This window comes from Mustelus asterias, chromosome 8 (genome assembly GCF_964213995.1).
Source record: "Mustelus asterias chromosome 8, sMusAst1.hap1.1, whole genome shotgun sequence".
NCBI lineage: Eukaryota > Metazoa > Chordata > Chondrichthyes > Carcharhiniformes > Triakidae > Mustelus > Mustelus asterias.
The window spans coordinates 112,235,529-112,253,508 of NC_135808.1; the positions used below are offsets into that span (position 1 = coordinate 112,235,529).

The 17,980-nt window shown below is 43.5% G+C and overlaps 1 protein-coding gene across 13 annotated transcripts in view; it reads right to left on the reverse strand.

Moving 5' to 3' along the window:
- Window positions 1-17,980, reverse strand: part of st3gal3a (ST3 beta-galactoside alpha-2,3-sialyltransferase 3a) — a 523,890-nt gene that overhangs the window by 445,985 nt on the left and 59,925 nt on the right. For 2 of the 13 annotated variants that reach the window (XM_078218753.1, XM_078218752.1), the window contains exon 2: window positions 276-371. The exons of the other annotated variants lie outside the window; for them this stretch is intronic. The gene's annotated coding sequence lies outside the window, so the exon portion shown is untranslated. The remainder of the gene's footprint in view (window positions 1-275; window positions 372-17,980) is intronic. 13 annotated transcript variants of the gene reach the window in all.

The window sequence follows — 17,980 nt, forward strand, 5'->3', positions numbered from 1 at the left end:
TAGAAATATTTCAATGTTTTTATTAAGAGGATATGTCTTGTAATTCCCATAAATTTGAAACAATCATACTTTTAGACTCAACTGCTAGAACTTAATGAAATGCATTTCTCAGAGATTTCTCATGAGCTGTTGAATAACACACTGTTGTTTGGTATTCTGACAGCAGTGAGTGATATGGTACTCTCAATACATATATATGTACATAGCCCAAAACTTCCAATTAAGGTCAGAACCCCTGTTTCAGACCCTGATCAGACAAAAAAAAATCCACTTACCGTCCTCCAGTTTTTCTGGTCAATCTTCCAATGGGATATTCTGCAGAACTCAGTTCCCTAACAGCACGAAACCTTGCAGACACCAGTGAAGGGAATCTGTATAGAAACCATATTCCCTTTTTACAGCCCTAGCTGCTGTATTCTGGTAAGCATTCACCAGCACAATGAAAAGTTTTCAGACATTTAAATAGGTTTTGAGTGTTTTCGTGAATGAGGGTTGTAGGGTAGGTGTGGTAAGTGGTTAAGGGAGTAGGATGACAGCGGGTTGGGTGGTCCAATCAGTTTGGGGAGGTCAGGGCGAGACAGAGGGTCAGAGTAGTCAAGTCAGGAAGGAGTCAGTGATGGCTTATAGTCAGGTTGGAATGGGTTTTGGGGAGGAAGCAGTCAGTTTTATAGTTACCCAGCTGTTAGACTGGGATTTCCTGACTATCATTTCCTGGGTAACTATTCAGTTAGCTTGGGTAACTAAAGTGCAGATCAGAGGCTGGGAAATCTGTGGCAAGTAGCACATCTCCAATCTTCCAGAGCCTATAAGACACATCAGGAGTATGACAGAATACTCTTCCCCATTGCCTTCTTCACCTCCTGCTGCACCTTCATGCCTGCTTTCAGTAACGGCTGGACAAGGACACCTAAGTCACATTGCACATTTCCCTCTCCCAATCTTTAGCCATTTAGATGATAATCCAACCTTTCCCTCTTTTTATTTATCTTTCTATACCTGACTCAACATTGAATTCACTCTTCTAAATTTGACTGCCTTCACAGTCATCGCTGTTAATTTCAGAGTCCTTCAATCTGATTGGTTAAGTACGTTCACAGTTACTTACTGTGTTCACTCAGATCCCAAATGTCCTGTACACCAGCACAATGAAAAGTTTTCAGACATTTAAATGCAGCTCACACAACACTCAAGAAACTCAAAGCTATCCAGGACAAAGTAGTCTGCTTGATCAGTACCCCATCCACCACATTAAATAATTATACCCTCCACCACTGGAACACAGTAGCAGCAGTGTGTGACATGTACAAGATGAGCTGCAGCAACTCGCCAAGGCTCCTTCAACAGTATGTTCCAAACATGAAACTTCTACCACCTAAAAGAAGGGAGACAACGCCATCTGATACATGGCATGGAATGGAATGGTCAGCAATTAAGTCAAATTGATAAAGAGTGCTAACAATATTTTCAAGCTCAAATTCTAGTCACTCATCCTTATCCTTGGTTCTATGTCAATTTTTCTCTGAATGCGCTCTTGTTAAATGATCTGTTATCTTCACACAACCAATTCATATCTTAATTCCATCTAGCTGCCTTGGTTCTACTGGGTCTAATGAAAATCTGCTGATCTCAGTTTTAAAATTATTAGCTGAGCTGGCATTTATTGTTTTCTGTGGAAGAGTTAAAAAAAATCTACCACCCTTAACACAAAGAGGTGTTTCCTCACTTATGGCGGCACGGTAGCACAGTGGTTAGCACTGCTGCTTCACAGCTCCAGGGTCCCGGGTTCGATTCCCGGCTCGGGTCACTGTCTGTGTGGAGTTTGCACATTCTCCTCGTGTCTGCGTGGGTTTCCTCCGGGTGCTCCGGTTTCCTCCCACAGTCCAAAGATGTGCAGGTTAGGTTGATTGGCCAGGTTAAAAAAAAAAAATTGCCCCTTAGAGTCCTGGGATGTGTAGGTTAGAGGGATTAGCGGGTAAATATGTGGGGGTAGGGCCTGGGTGGGATTGTGGTCGGTGCAGACTCGATGGGCCGAATGGCCTCCTTCTGCACTGTAGGGTTTCTATGTTTCTATGTTATGTCCTGAATAGCCTGGCTCTAATTTTCTGGCTGTTCCCACCTGCGGGATCTTCTGGTCCTGCTGCTGGCAACCCGCCCATCGCGCGTTCCCCGGCAGCAGAGGGTACAAACAACGGGAAACCCCATTAACAGCAGTGGGACCAGAAGATCCTGCCGGTGGGAACAGCTGGTGGTCAGAAAATCCCACCCATTATGTTCCCTTATTCGATTTGATTTATTATTCCAACATGCATTGTATACAGACAAAGCATATTGTTCATAGAGTACATAGGGTAGAAGGAAAGGAGAGAGTGCAGAATGTAGTGTCAGTAATAGCTATGGTGCAGAGAAAGATCAACCAGCAAGAGAATTTTTTTTCTAATCACCCAGGACAATTTTTAATCATTTTTCTAAAAATTGTAAACAGCTGACAGACCGCTATTTATGAAAGGTGACAGAGGAAGACAAGAGAATTATGGACCAGTTAGCCTAACATCTGTTGGGGAAATATTTAAGTCTATAATTAAGGCTGGAGTATCTGTGCACCTCGACAATGTTCAGCCAATGAGGTAGTCAATATGGATTTTTAAAGGGAAAGTCATGATTCACTTGATGGAATTTATTTGAAGGAATGATTAAACTAACGGTCAGGGGGGTGCCTATAGATGTTAATTAATGGACAGAAGGCATTTGATAAAGTTCCTCAGAAGAGACTATTAGCTAAAATTGAGGCTCGTGGAATCATGGAATGAGGGTGAACTATTAGCCTGGTTAGGAAATCAGCTGATTGGTAGTTGACAGAGTACGGATGATGGATGAGTACTTTATTCATCAGGAATATGACCACTGGCATCTCACAGGTATCTGTGTTGGGACCTCAACTATTCACTATTTCTGTATTTATTAATGACTCTGATGACATTGCTAAGCAGTTCTATAATTATTGTAACTTAATGCTTCCAACTACAAAAAAAATGAATAAGTGAATAGGCAAAACTTGGAAATTGATTTTAATGTAGGCAGATGTGATATCATCTTCTTTGGACCTAAAAATGTATGGATCAGAGTACTTTCTCAATAGTGAAATGCTAGAAGCAATGGAGGTTTGATGGGGTTTCACAGCTTATGTATATAAGCCATTAAAATGTTGTGTTAAAACTCAGATAGCCAGACAGTGAAGAATGGAACACTGAAATCTTCACTCACGTATTAACTTTTATTTGCAGATATACACATTACATACTGTATGCCTCCAACCACACAGCCCTCCTTTTACTTATTTCAATTAATAATCAATTGATATACAAATATGGATAGGTACAAAAATAATCAAAATGGCTAATGGAAGTCTGGCAGTTATATCTACAAACCTAGAATACAGGGGTTAGATGTCATACTACAGCTATACAAAGTCCTTGTTAGGCCATATCTTTTGACACTGCATTCTGTTTTGGGAACCACGGGTGGGATTTTACGGCCTCGCTTGAGCAAGATCAGAAATTCCCGCCCGAGATCAACGGACATTTCCGTTGTCAGCCCCTCACCGATTCCGATTGCGTGGCGGGCAAGGTGGTAGGGTTCCGGAGCACATATTAGTAAGGATATACTCGCCATGGAAGGGCTAAAAGGATTAAGTTGTGAAGAAAGATTGCATCAACGAGGGCAACATTCCCTGGAATTTAGAAGATTAAACTTGATTTGACTTGAAGTTCCAAAAATAAGAAGTGTAACTGAGAAGTAGTTTGAAATAAACGAGTTCCTGGTTGGGAAATTTAGGACTGAGGACATAACTAAAAAAATTAGATGTTATAAATACAAATCTTTGATACCATGTTAACATTTAACTTGATAGTTAACTTTGGCAGCTGCAGTATGACATTTCATTTAATAACTACCTCAACTTTTCCAAATTCCTTGTTTTACTTTGACACAAGATTCAATAAAACATTATTTTAATTGAGCAAAATGGTTCTGTTGTCTTTCTGTAAACAGGGAGGTAAGGGAGGAGAATGAGGGGAAGGGAGTGAGAGAGGGAAAGAAAGGAGGGATGCAGGGAAAGGACAGGAGGGATGGAGGAAAAGGAAAGGAGGGATGGAGAGAAAGGTAAAGAGGGATGAAAGGAAAGGAAATGAGGGATGGAAGGAAAGAAAAGGAGGGATGGAAGGAAAGGAAATGAGGGATGGAAGGAAAGGGATGGAGAGAGGGACAGACATATTGTTAATTTTAAAAGCTCAATGTCCATTAGTAGCAGCAGCCAGGTAATCTCAAGATCAATTTTTCACTCTGCGCTGCATTCTGGAATACTTTTTTAATAGAATTAACAGCAGAAAAAAATGTTTTCAGTTTGTGCATTATATATATTTTAGACATCTATTAAACATACTTACAAACAAAAACCCTCCTAAAGAATATCTCTGACATGTCTTCTGCCTCTGCTCAATGCAGCTAGAGCAGAAAAAAAATGTGCAAACAAATGGGTGTAATAAATACTACCCTATCAAGTAAGCAAAGTTAGCGTTGTCCAGTCACTTTTCAAACCAAGGCACTTCAGGGCAGTGCTTCAATCCCGATTGCTTTAAAAAGCTGAACCCAGAGATTTGAACATGGCATGCTTTTAGCATATATGTCCATGCGCCAAGACCTCCATATATTCCCAACATGCATTGCAGCGTGCAATCTGCATTTGCTGGATTTGGGATGGAGGTTGGGGCTATGATTCTGTCAGCATCATTGCTGGTGCTTGACTAGTCTGTGGGACAGCCCTCCCAAATTCAGCACAAGTTCCTAAATGGTAATGAAGAGGTATTTAAAGGTCAACTGGGCTGGTGTGCTTTTGTCATGTTTGACGCTTTAATGACATAGACAAAGAGACAAGAATAATGGACGGGATTCTCTCAAAAAAATTTAAGTGTCAAATTCATCTGAAAAGAAAACTAGAGTAAATCACACTGATTTTTTTCAGTGGGACTTCAGAGAAGAATCTCCCACTCTCAGGCACTCGGCAGTGCACAGTGTGATTCACTCCAGAATTCAGCGGGCGGGCCTAGCCCTGCCCGAGAGGCCGGCAGCATAACACTGAGCGGACCACTGTGCATGTGCTGATCTATCAACACCAAGGTCAGCGCACGCACAGTGGCCCCTGTCTGCTGACCTCCCAATTGCTGACCAGCTCAATCGCTGGCCAGCTCCACGATCCCCACAATACTGGCTCTCGCACCCCCGCCATGGCCCAATCGCTGGCCCGCCCAAAACATTCCTAGGCCAGCCCCTTTCCCCCCTCCCCCCGAGCCTGCCCCGATCTTCAGCACACCGCCAGACAGCACCTATCCCCCGAGCGGGCTGCCCCCTCCAGACCCCCATCCGGATGGCCAGCCCCGATCTATGGCCTCCCTCCCTCCCCCACCAATCCCGACTCCAGAGTGGCAGCGGGACCCCCTACCGATCGCCCCCATTAGGCCCCACCCCTTTGGCACTGCCCCATGCCCAATGGGCACTAGCAAGGTGCACCCTGGGCAGTGCCAAGGGGCCCAAGCCAAGGTGACATTGCCCAAGGGGCACTCCCCAGCACCTGACCCTCTGGGGTGGGGGGCCCAGATTGCCCCCCCCTCTACTCCAGCAGGATCGGGCTGCCAGCTCCCCAGAAGTGGGGAGCTACTGTAAACCCCACTGGAGTGAGTATTTGTTTTGTTTGTTGCTATTTACTGCATCTGCAGGGCCTCTTTATTACTGCGGGAACCAGATTACAAATGGGGCATCAGACCTTTTTGATCATAACAGGAAAGTGCATAGAGACCTTCTGAAGTGAGAGTATTTTTTATTTTTCAAAGTGGAAGAATCATACACATTATCAAGCTGGCACTGCCAAGGCGACATTGCCCAGGGGGCACTCCCTCGCACCTGACCCTCTGGGGGAGGGGGGGCCCAGATTGCTCCCCCTCCACTCCAGCGGGGTCGGGCTGCCAGCTCCCCAAAAGTGGGGAGCTACTGTAAACCCCACTGGAGTGAAATGCTCCTAGTGGGGAGGGGTGGTGGATGCGAGCAGGCCCAGAGATTTCAATCCCAGGCCTGTTAATAACATTTAAATTAGAATTAGAATTTAAATTATCCAGCTCCATGCCTATTTCTGGCACGGAGCTAATGCCACCGGATATCTGGCGCTAGGAGACATGCTCGGGGCGGATCAGATGCCGCTGGAATCTCCCAGGAGAATAGTCTGCAATGCAGGGTTTGGTGACAACATTAAGTTAGATAGAAATGTAAACTGGGAAGAGGACACAAGCTGCAAAGAAATATTGTCAGAAGGCAACAAGGTGACTGATGGAGCATAATGTGGAGATGTTTGAGATTATTCACTTTGGTCGTAAGAATAGAAAAATGTTTTTTTTTAAAGTGTAAAATTTTAAATGTTGATGTTTAGATGGACTTGGTCAGACATGAAATACAAAGCTTGCAAAGCTGGCAAGCAAACACGAAGGCGAATATCATGTTGGCTTTTATTGCAAGGGATTTGAAAGAGGAAGCATTGCTACACTTGTAAAGGGCTTTGTTGAGACTACAGCTGGAGTACAATGTATAATTTTGGTCTCCATATTTAAAGGAAGGATATAGGTACCTTGAGTGCAGTACAGCCTTCACGAGATTGGTCCTGAGATGAGGGAGTTGTGCTATGTTGAGAGGGTGAGTAAGTTGTCTCTGTACTCACTGAAGTTTAGAATGCAAGGTGATCTCATCCAAACATATAAAGTTTGTGAAGGGCTAGATAGGGTAGACACGGATAGGTTGTTCCCTTTGCCACCCAATCCAGAACACATGGGCACAGACTAAAATGAGGAGAATGTCTTCACTCAAAGAGTTGTGAATCTTTCAAATTGCTTACCCCAGAGGGTTGTGGATGATCCATTGGTGAGTACATTTAAGTCTGAGGTAGATAGATTTTTGGTCTCTCTGATGCTGTGGTGGGCTTTAAAGTCATGTCTCCATGCATCAGTCCAGGCCTTTATTTTAATTGTCCAGTAACATAACCAATATACTACCCTTCTTCTACACTCATCTTCTGCCTAATCAGGTCAATAATGTGCTTTCAATATCATGAAAGCTAACAATCTCTCAGTGGTAAGACCTCTCAGATTTAAATATATTCAATGATGGAGCATCAACAGTCCCAGGGATAGATGATTCCAAAGATTCACAACCCTCTTAGTAAAGGACTTTTGAAAGCCGTGTAGGCTACATTCAAAGGCATTCACTTTACTGCTTTAGTTACTTACTCAAAGTTAGACTTTGTTGGACATAATTTACCCTTTTACAAAAACATGTTGGCAACATCTCAGGTTTCACTAAGTGCATTGTCCTTAATTATAGATTCCAATAATGTCGTCACAACATACCCAAGGCTAATAGTTCGGTAATTTCCTAGTTTCTCAGTCTCACCTTTCTTAAATAATAAAGTCACAATGAAGGTGTCACAAGCAATTCAGGAATGTATTTTAACATGGATTATATTTATCCTATGCTGGGGGAGAGGAGTTCGAACCACATCAACAAAAACTGCAAATGTGGCCAATTACTATCACAAAAGTGCAACATCTGAGATGTTTTAGTTTTTCAAATCAGGACTTTCACCACCGAGTATTTGTTTTATTTGTTGCTATTTACAGTATCTACAAGGCCTCTTTAGTACGGTGGAAACCAGATTACAAATGAGGCATTAGTCCTTTTTGATCATAACAGGAAAGTGTGTAGAGACCTTCTGAAGTGAGAGTATTTTCTATTCTTCAAAGTGGAAGAATCATACACATTATCAACTTGCTCCATTAATGTTCTCCACAAGATGAAACTGTAAACACCCGTTAATGCACTAAATGGTTACTAATTGTTATTGTCAGTGGCAAGCTACCATTCACACTAAGTTGAATCAAACGGACTACAGATAAATAAAAGCAAAGTATTGTCGAGGCTGGAAGTCTGAAACACACAAGAGAAAAAGTGCTGTAAATAATCAGTAGGTCGGGCAGCATTTGTGAAGAGAGAAAGTTATAATTTCAGGCAGCTGACTTTTCGTCAGAATGACGTCACAAAATCCAATGAACAAGCCTAAATTGCCCCTGTACGAAGACAACCTGTCTTGGGAATACTCCTGTGTTAAAACATTTTCTTCATAGCTTGGAATACAAATGAGAAAAACAAGCTTCCAGAGCAAACATCAAAACAGAAGCAAGTCATGCTTGATGCTATACGCAAGAATCCAGAAATCAAATTGAAGTGGCTGCAGACTTAGTCGTTGTCTCTTGCTCCAGAAGGATTTCTACTCAAGATTGTGATTTTCTGCCATGTGTCTTCATGTGACTGAACAAGATGATTCTCGACCCACAGATCTTTGGGCACAGGTGGGTAAGCTGTTCCACGAGGTAAAGAGATCCAGAGTGCAGGATTTGCTTTCTTTTCCTCCCTTCTCTGCTGCTGCTCTGCCTCATCATTCAGACACTGAGACTCAAAGCATGATGCAACTTGATAGACAAACTGTCACCACATTGAATGATTGGTACTGAGCTCCTCCCAATCATTAATGTCACTGCTACTGTGCTTCAAGAAGAGCTTTAGGTTGTCCTTGAAATATTTTCTTTGTCCTCCCCTGGAATATCAATCAATCCAGAGTTGAGAAAACAGAACCTGGTAGGGGAGGTGCTTTCCAACCATTTGGACACGGTGTCCAATCCATTGAAGCTGATTTTTCAGAAGTTTTACCTAAATGTGTGTGGTCCCACCTTCAAGAAGGACATGAGCATTTGTTCAATGGTCCTCCCATTAAATCTGGAGGATATGACAGGGACATTGCTGATGGACTTTCTCTGGGGCTCTTATGCATCGCTGATGCACAATCCTGGTCTCACTGCAATGTGGTAATAACAACTGCTCTGTACACTAGGACTGGAAGTCTTTTTGTCCAATGCTTGCTGCCATAGTTTGTAGAAGACTGAGCTGGCACAGATGATCCAATGTTGGATCTCCTAGTCAATGGTGGTCTTTGAGAGGTGGCTGCCAAGGTATGGGACTATGAGGGATATTGCTTATATTGGAACTAAGAGGTAGTCTAGCAGTTAAGAATTATATCTTGTCATGTTTAAGTATTTCAATTGGTAAATGTTACGCCAATTCATTTTGTGACAGTTTTTTTGTTGTAGTTAAACTGTATTGTTAAATAAAGTTTGTTTAATAAAAGCTTCCTTGTGGTTCAATAGAATTACAACTGGACTGAAACATCTTATGCTCACACTAATGCCAAAATCAGAAATAGTTGGGGTCTAATCTAACTTCATAACATACCTTGGAGTTTCTGAATTGGTCCCTAACTGCATTACATATATTTTAAACATTTTTTAAACACGTTTACAAAAAAATAAACCCATCTAAAGAATATGTCCAATATATCCGTTGCCTCTGCTCACTGCAGCTCGAACAGAAAAAAAGGGTGCAAACAAATAGGTGTAAATACTACCCTATCAAGTAAATAAAGTTAGCGTTATCCTATCACTTTTCAAATCAAGGCACTTCAGGGCAATGCTTCAATCCCGAAAGCTGTAAAGATCCGAACTGGAGGTTTGAACATGACGCGCTTTTAGCGCACATGTCCATGCGTCGGGACTGCCATATAATCCCGATGCGCATGTGCGGTGTGCAATCGGCATATGCTGGGATTTGGGATGGAAGTTAGGGGCCATGATTCTGTCAGCATCACTGCTGGTGCTTGACTAATCTGTGGGACAACCCTTCCAATTGAGCACAAGTTCCTAAATGTTAAGGAAGAGGTATTTAAGGGTCAACTGAGCTGGTGTGCTTTTGTCATGTTTGATGCTTTAATAACATTGACGAAGAGACAAGAATAATGTATGGTTTGGTAACAATATAAAGTTAGATGGAAAAGTAAGCTTGGAGAAGGACACAGGCTGCAAAGAAACATTGTCAGATTACTTGGTGGGCTACAAGGTGACTGATGGAGCATAATGTGGTAGGAAGAATAGAAAAACAGATTTTTTTTTAAAATGTAAAATTTTAAATGTTAATGTTTAGATAGACTTGGTCATACAAGGAACACTAAGGGCCCGATTTTACCAAAACTTCGCGCCCAAAATCGCGGTAAAGTTGGGTGTCGGGCCTTTAACGCGATCTGCACCCGAATCCAAGCAGATCACGGCTTTATCGACGCCCGATTCAGGCGAGGGTCCGGCCCGCGCCCAAATCGGGCGGCCCGACGATTTAAATGTATTTGCATGCATTTAAATCGACTTAATGAACCGCGCACCCAACTCTACCGCCAAATCCCACTTTACCGTCTTCGGGTCCGATCCGCATCCGCGCTGTAAGCGACCTGCAAAATAAAAGTCTGAAGTCGTCGCTGCAGCTTCCGAAGAGCGGGGTCAGAGACTGCAACGACTCTCTGACCTAGGTCATCCTCTGGTCAGAGAGGGGGCGTGGGGGGTGGTGTGTGATGTTTCATCCTCTGGGGGGGGGGGGGGGGGGGGGAGGGGGGGTTGTGACGAATCATCCTCTGGGGGGGGTGGGAGGGGTGGGAGTGACGTATCATCCTCTGGGGGGGTGGGTTCCGCTGCCAGTCTGCGGTCGATCCCTCCTCCCCACCGGAGGAACGATTCCCTCCGCCGGAGTTGCCGCATACTTCAAACACCAAGATTGTCATAATTCACCTCAGCGGAACGCATCAGTGCCACACTTTCTTTGCACCATCTGTTCAGGGCACTGATGCAGAATGAAACGACCAGGGTAAATGCCAAAGACTAAGTAGATTTGTGATATGAGCCATGTTCGTCCCGAAGGAGTAAATAGAAGGATAAATAATCTTGAGTTATTCATTTGGATCTGAGTTGTCTCTTGGTACCCCGGCGAGGATGGTGTGGTTTTTTTGCACTGCTGAAGCAGCTTTACATTGATAATTCCCACTGCTTGTTCAAGTTCACTCAGTTGACAAGCGGAACGCTGAGGTGAATGATGACAGTCTTGGTGTTTGAAGTATGCGGCCACTCCGGCGGAGGGAATCGTTCCTCCGGTAGGGACGAGGGATCGGCCGCAGACTGGCAGCGGAACCCTCCCAGAGGATGATACATCACACCCCCCTCCTTCTCCCACCACCACACCTCCCCCCCCCCCCCCCCCGCCATCTCCCTCCCCTCCCCCAGATGGTCTGTGTCAGAGAGCCGCTTTCTGCTTATTTTTCTTTCGCGCCCGGGCGCGCTTGATCAGATTTTTTTTGAACTGCGCATGCGCAGTTCAGAGCTCCGATCGGTCCGCCAGCGCTAAGCCCCGCCCACAGCGCGAATCAGACCGGAGCCAGCAAAACAGGTATGGGAGCGCTGGAAAGAGGATTCCAGGCATGGATCTATTTGACGCCCGGATTCGGCACTTCGACTCAAAATGGTAAAATTTACCCCCTAAGTTTGCAAAGCTAGCAAGAAATCAGGAAGGCGAATATCATGTTAGCTTTTATTGCAAGGGATTTGAAAGAGGAAGCATAGCCACACTTGAAAAGGACTTTGTTGAGACTACAGCTGGAGTACTATGTATAATTTTGGTCTCCATATTTAAGGAAGGATATAGGTACCTTGAATGCAGTACAGCCTTCACTAGATTGGTTCCTGAGATGAGAGAGTTGCCCTAGGTTGAGAGGGTGAGTAAATTGTGCCTGTACTCACTGAAGTTTAGAATGCAAGGTGATCTTATTCAAACATATGAATGTTGTGAAGGGCTAGATAGGGTAGACACAGATAGGTTATTCCCTTTGCCACCCAATCCAGAACACATGGGGGGGGGGGGGGGGGGGGGAGGCGGGCAGTACAGACTAAAATGAGAAGAATGTCTTCACTCAAAGGGTTGTGAATCTTATAAATTGCTTACCCCAGACGGTTGTGGATGATCCATTGTTGAGTACATTTTAGTCTGAAGTAGATCAATTTTTGGTCTCTCTGATGCTGTGGTGGGCTTTAAAGTAATGTCTCCATGCATCAGTCCAGGCCTCTATTTTACTTGTCCAGTAACATAACCACTATACTACCCTTCTTCTACATTCTTCTTCTTCCTAATATGCCTTCAATACCATGGAAGCTAACAACCTCTCAGTGGGAAGACCTCTCAGACTTAAATATATTCAATGATGGAGCATCCACAGTCCCAGGAATAGGTGATTCCAAAGATTCACAACCCTCTTCGTAAAGGACTTTTGAAGGCCGTGTAGGCTACATTCAAAGGCATTCACTTTATTGCTTTAGTTACTTACTCAAAGTTAGACTTTGTTGGATATAATTTACCCTTTAACAAAAACATGTTGGCAACATCTCAGGTTTCACTAAGTGCATTGTCCTTAATTATAGATTCCAATAATGTCGTCACAACATACCCAAGGCTAATAGTTCTGTAATTTCCTGGTTTCTCAGTCTCACCTTTCTTAAATAATAAAGTTACAATGAAGAGGCCACATATAAGTCAGGAATGTATTTTAACATGTATTATATCTATCCTATAGTTGGGAGGGGAATTCGAATCACATCAAAGCTGCAATTGTGGCCAATTACTATCACAAAAGTGCAACATTTGAGATGTTTCAGTTATTCAAATCAGGTTTATCACCACCGAGTATTTGTTTTGTTTGTTGCTATTTACAGTATCTACAGGGCTCCTTTAGTATGTAGGGAACCAGATTACAAATGGGGCATTAGTCCTTTTTGATCATAACAGGAAAGGAGACCTTCTGAAGTGAGGGTATTTTTTATTTTTCAAAATGGAAGAATCATACACACATTATCAATTTGCTCCATTAATGTTCTCCAAAAGATGAAACTGTAAACACCCACTAATGCACTAAATGACTATTAATTGCTACTGTCGGTGGCAAGCTACCATTCACACTAAGTTGACAACAGACAAATAAAAGCAAAGTATTGCCGAGGTTGGAAATCTGAAATAAGCAACAGAAGACATGCTGTAAATAATCAGTAGGTTGGGCAGCATTTGTGAAGAGAGAAACAGTCATAATTTCAGGCAGATGATCCAAAGATGTGCAGGTTAGGTTGATTGGCCATGCTAAATTGCCCTTAGTGTCAGGGGGACTAACAGGGAAAATATGTGAGGTTACGGGATAGGGCTGGGTGGGATTGTTGTCGGTGCAGGTTCGATGGGCCAAATGGCCTCCTTCTGCACTGTAGGAATTCTATAATTCTATGACCTTTCGTCAGAACAACGTCACAAAATCCAATGAACAAGGCTGAATTACCCCAATACAAAGACAATCTACCTTGGGAATACTTGTGTTGAAGCTTTTCCCTCATAAATTGGAATGCAAATCTGAGCAAATTAAACATTCATTTCACCAAATATCAAAACAGAAGCAAGTAATCTACTTTTGAACACATGTTGAAGTCTCAGATGTGCATTTCATGCATGAAGTGAGCTATATGCAACAGCTTAGTGACCACAGACTATTCGTTGTCCCTTGAACCGAAAGGTTGTGGTTTTCTGCTATGTGTCTTCATGTGACTGAACAGGATGGTTCTCAAGCCACAGATCTTTGGGCACAATGGACAAGATGTTCCACGTGGTAAAGAGATCTAGAGTGCAGGATTTGCTTTCTTTTCCTCCTTTCTCTGCTGCTGCTCTGCCTCCTCATTCAGACATTGACTCAAAGTGTGATGCAACTTGATAGACAAGTTGCCACCACATTGAATGACTGGTACTGAGCTCCTTCCAATTATTAATGTCACTGCTGCTGTGCTTCTAGAAGAGCTTTAGAGTGAAATATTTTCTTTGTCCTTTGCTAGAATATCAGCCATTCCAGAGTTGAGAAAATAGAACTTGGTCGGGGAGGTGCTTTCCAACCATCCAGACAGTGCCAGTCCAATGAAGTTGATTTTTCAGGAGTCTTGCCTAAATGCTTGTGGCTTTGTCTCCAAGAAGGACACTAGCATTTGTTCCATGATCCTCCCACTGAATCTGGAGGATATGACGGAGACATTGCTCATGGACCTTCTCTGGGGCTCTTCACTGATACACAATCCTGGTCTCACTGCAGTGTGGTGATGACAACTGCTCTATGAACTTAAGACTGGAGTTCTTTTTTGTCAAATGCTTGCTACTGTAGTTTGTAGAAGACTGAGCTAGCACAGCTCAACCAATGTTGGCTCTCCTAGTCAATGGTGGTCTTTGTGAGGTGGCTGCCAAGGTATGGAAAGTGCTCAACATATTCCAGAGTCTTTCCATCAAAGTATTTGGAAGGTGGAACCTTTGGCTGACCAGGTGTGCACTGATATGAGTTTTGCTTCTGCAATATCAAAGGACAAGCTGAGTTTCTTGAATTGAATCATAGAATCCATAGAATCCCTGCAGTGCTGAAGGAGGCCACGCAGCCCATCCACTCTGCACCGACAACAATCCCACCCAGGCCTGAACCCCATAACCCCGCATCGTTACTCCGCTAATCCCTCTAACCTAATAGCAAGACTGGCTTCAAAACGGCACCCTGATCCCAAAGTTAAGTTGAAGCCCGGTTGCCCCCGATCCCATGCACTTAAATTTTGCACACTAACCTCTTACTGGGACTTCATCAAAAGATTTCTGAAAATTCAAATACATCATATCTTCCTTATCGATTCTACCAGTTACATTCTCAAAAATACTCCAGTAGGTTTGTCAAACATAATTTCTCTTTCATAGATCCTTGCTGATTTTATCTAATCCCATTGATATTTTCTAAGTGTCTTGTTATCACATCCTTGGACTCTAGCATTTTTCCTACTGCTGATGTTGGACTAACCAGTCTGTAATTCCCTGTTTTCTCCCCCCATTTTAAACAATGGGATTACATTTGCCACCATCCAATCTGCCGGGATTGTTCCAGAATGTACAGAATTTTGGAAGATGACAACTAATGCATCTACTATTTCCATGGCCACCTCCTTTAGTACCCTAGAATTTAGGTCATTGTGGATTTATTGGCTTTCAATCCTATTAATGTCTCCAGCGCTATTTTTTATCAATACATTCCTTTAATTCCTCCTTCTTGCTAGACCCTTGCTTTCCTCATAGTTTTACTGGACCGTCTTACCTTTGATTTCTAAAGCTTTTTGTATTTCCACTTGTCTCCCTGACCATCTTTAAAAATATATACATTTTCTGGTATTTCCTGTACTTTTCCCTGTGGTTTCGGTAACCTTTCTCTCTGCAGCTTCTATAAAGTTTAGCATTTTTACTTTGCTTTTGTACCTCACTTTATACTGTCTTAAATGCGACTCAATAGGTTAAGGCATTCACAGTATTCATTTTCTTATTGAAGGAAACACATTCCAGCCACTTTCAAGCTGAAATTGAAACAAAGACACCAAGCGTAAAATGTAACCTTCAAATTTTCTTCCGGAGAACAGAAGCTGAAGTAACTGGGACAATTATATCCATTTATGTGATATCCATTTATCAGTGAGCAAACAGCTTGTTTTTACCCAGTAGAACTATGTGTGTTTAATTTGATCATCTTGGTACTCCAACAATTCATTTAATCTCAAGATGGAAGTGAATCATACAACCAAGAAGATAGAGGTCTGTCAAACTTCTCTCCACTATCCCACCACCTGCCACCCCTCCTCAATCCAACAGTAGTCTAGGATATCAAATATAAAATCCACAATATTTAACTTTGGCTGCATTCTGCTAATTATATTTTAACAAACCCTGTATCATATCTAGTTATTCCACCTTGATCGTAACCTGATATTTCTCTGGCTGTGTTAAAGAGTTAATTACACTGTCCTAACTGCTCTAATGGGAAATTTATTCATTTTAATGAGAAAGGAATTAGAACCAAGGGACAGTGTGCAAAATTGAAAGTGAGGTGAAAAAAGATTTTAGTGCTATAGTATAAAGGTGCATAAAGCAAAGTGATTGAAAATAATAATGAAAGCATAGTGCAAAAACCTTTTTAAAAAGTGTCCAGGAGAGCTCAAGCAAAAAGGCCTTAGGATAGCAGTGAATATTAAATGTCAAACATTTCCATAAACATATTTATAGCAAGCAAGTGAAGAAGGAAATTGGTTATTGATGAAAGAGCCAGGGGATATCAAGTGACCAGGGATTAGCTAACAACAGCCTTTTGAACAATAGCAATAAGCACAGCACAGGAAGTATATGCTGTACCGTGTTATGGGTAAAGATGAGGGTTGGGATTCTCCCCCAAAAAATTCTAAGTGTCGAAATGACGTAAAAACGGGAGTAAATGCCGCTGCTTATTTCAGCAGGATTTTCAAAATGAATCTCCCACACTCTGAGTGCACTAGCGTGAAACACTCAAAAAGCTGTGGGTGGGGCCTATTCCTGCTGGAGGGGCCGGCAGCATAGTACTGAGCATGCGCCAATCTGTCACTGCTGGCCTCTCGATCGCTGGTCAGCCCCGTGACCCCACAATGCTGACCGTGCGATCCCCACCCCCTGCAAATGTGTCTGGGCCAGCCTCAACCACCACCCCCCCCCACCACCTCTCCCGCGCCCACCTTGATCTTTTCTCCTCCTCCTTGCCCCCCCCCCCCCCAACCCTGGCACTCCCGATTGTCCACCCTGCAATCCCAACCACCACCCAGCAGGCTGACCTGCGCCCCCATCCTGATGGCCAGCCCCGATCTCTGGCCTCCCTTCTTCCATCACCAAACCCAAAATGGAGAATGGCAGTGGGATTCCCCACCCCAATTGATCTCCCCCCAGAGGCCCTGCCCCCATCAGGCCCCGCCCCTCTGGCCCTACCCCCTTGGCACTCCCCGATGCCCAATGGGCAGTGCCAAGGTGCCCCCTGCTCATTGCCACTTTGCTCCTCGGGCAGTGCCATGGTGCCAGGCCAGCACTGCCAAGCTGGCAATGCCCTTTACCCCTGACCTCCTGGGGGGGGGGGGTCTCTAGGGTCCCCTTCACTCCAGCGGGGTCTGGTCACCAGCTCCCTGCAAGTGGGGAGCTATTGTAAACCCCGCTGGAGTGAAACACTCCTGGTGGGAATGGCCGGGGGGGGGGGGGGGGGGAAGAAGAAGAGAAGCTAGCAGGCCCGGAGACTTCAGCCTGCTAATTGCATGTTCATTTACATAATCGGCAGAAATCAGCATAGAGCTAATGGTGCTGGAAATCCGGCGGGCAGAGACTCCCAGAGGCCGTGGTGCCCAGCGGGAAGCCCGCTACATGACTGCTAAAGCGCAGTGGGCTGGGAGAATCACCCCTGAGGTGTCCTTAAAAAAAAGGAGACAATTGAAATACCTGAACATATGAGGAGCACAGAGATTTATGGAATGCAGTTCTTGGCGAGCTAAGTTATTGAAATTTTGTGAGGAGGTTAAAGGTTTTGTTGAAACTAAACTCTGTGGATGAGATGCAGAAATTTTCTCTGCAACAGCAAAGCAGTCAGAATGTCTGGCAGGATCTACTCCTGCCTGAATGACTCTGCACTGAACCTCAGCCTGATGTTATTCTTACCGATGTTTCTGAATGTACATGAGAAGGGTAGTGTACATATGATAAAAGTGATGGACATCTGAAACTCTTTGAAGAGGCAGACAGCCTCCAAGTTTAGAAAAAAACTTCTGCCATCAACGCAAGATCTAATCCCTCAAGACCAGCCATAAAGCTAACCTAACTGACCAAACGTTTGGTCACTTTCCTACGTTAAAGCTGCAATGTAATTCAAAAGTAAAATATTGCCGATGCAGAAAATCTGAAATAAAATCAAAAAATGCTGGAAAAATTCAGCTGGTAAGGCAGCGTCTGTGCAGAGAAACATTTCAGGTCATATGACCTTTCTTCAGAACCTCTAAATTCAAGTTGTTGTTGTTTTAGTCAAAGAATCACTATCAGAGGAAACAAATTGACACCGAACTTAAAAGCACCTGAGTCTTGAGGAGAG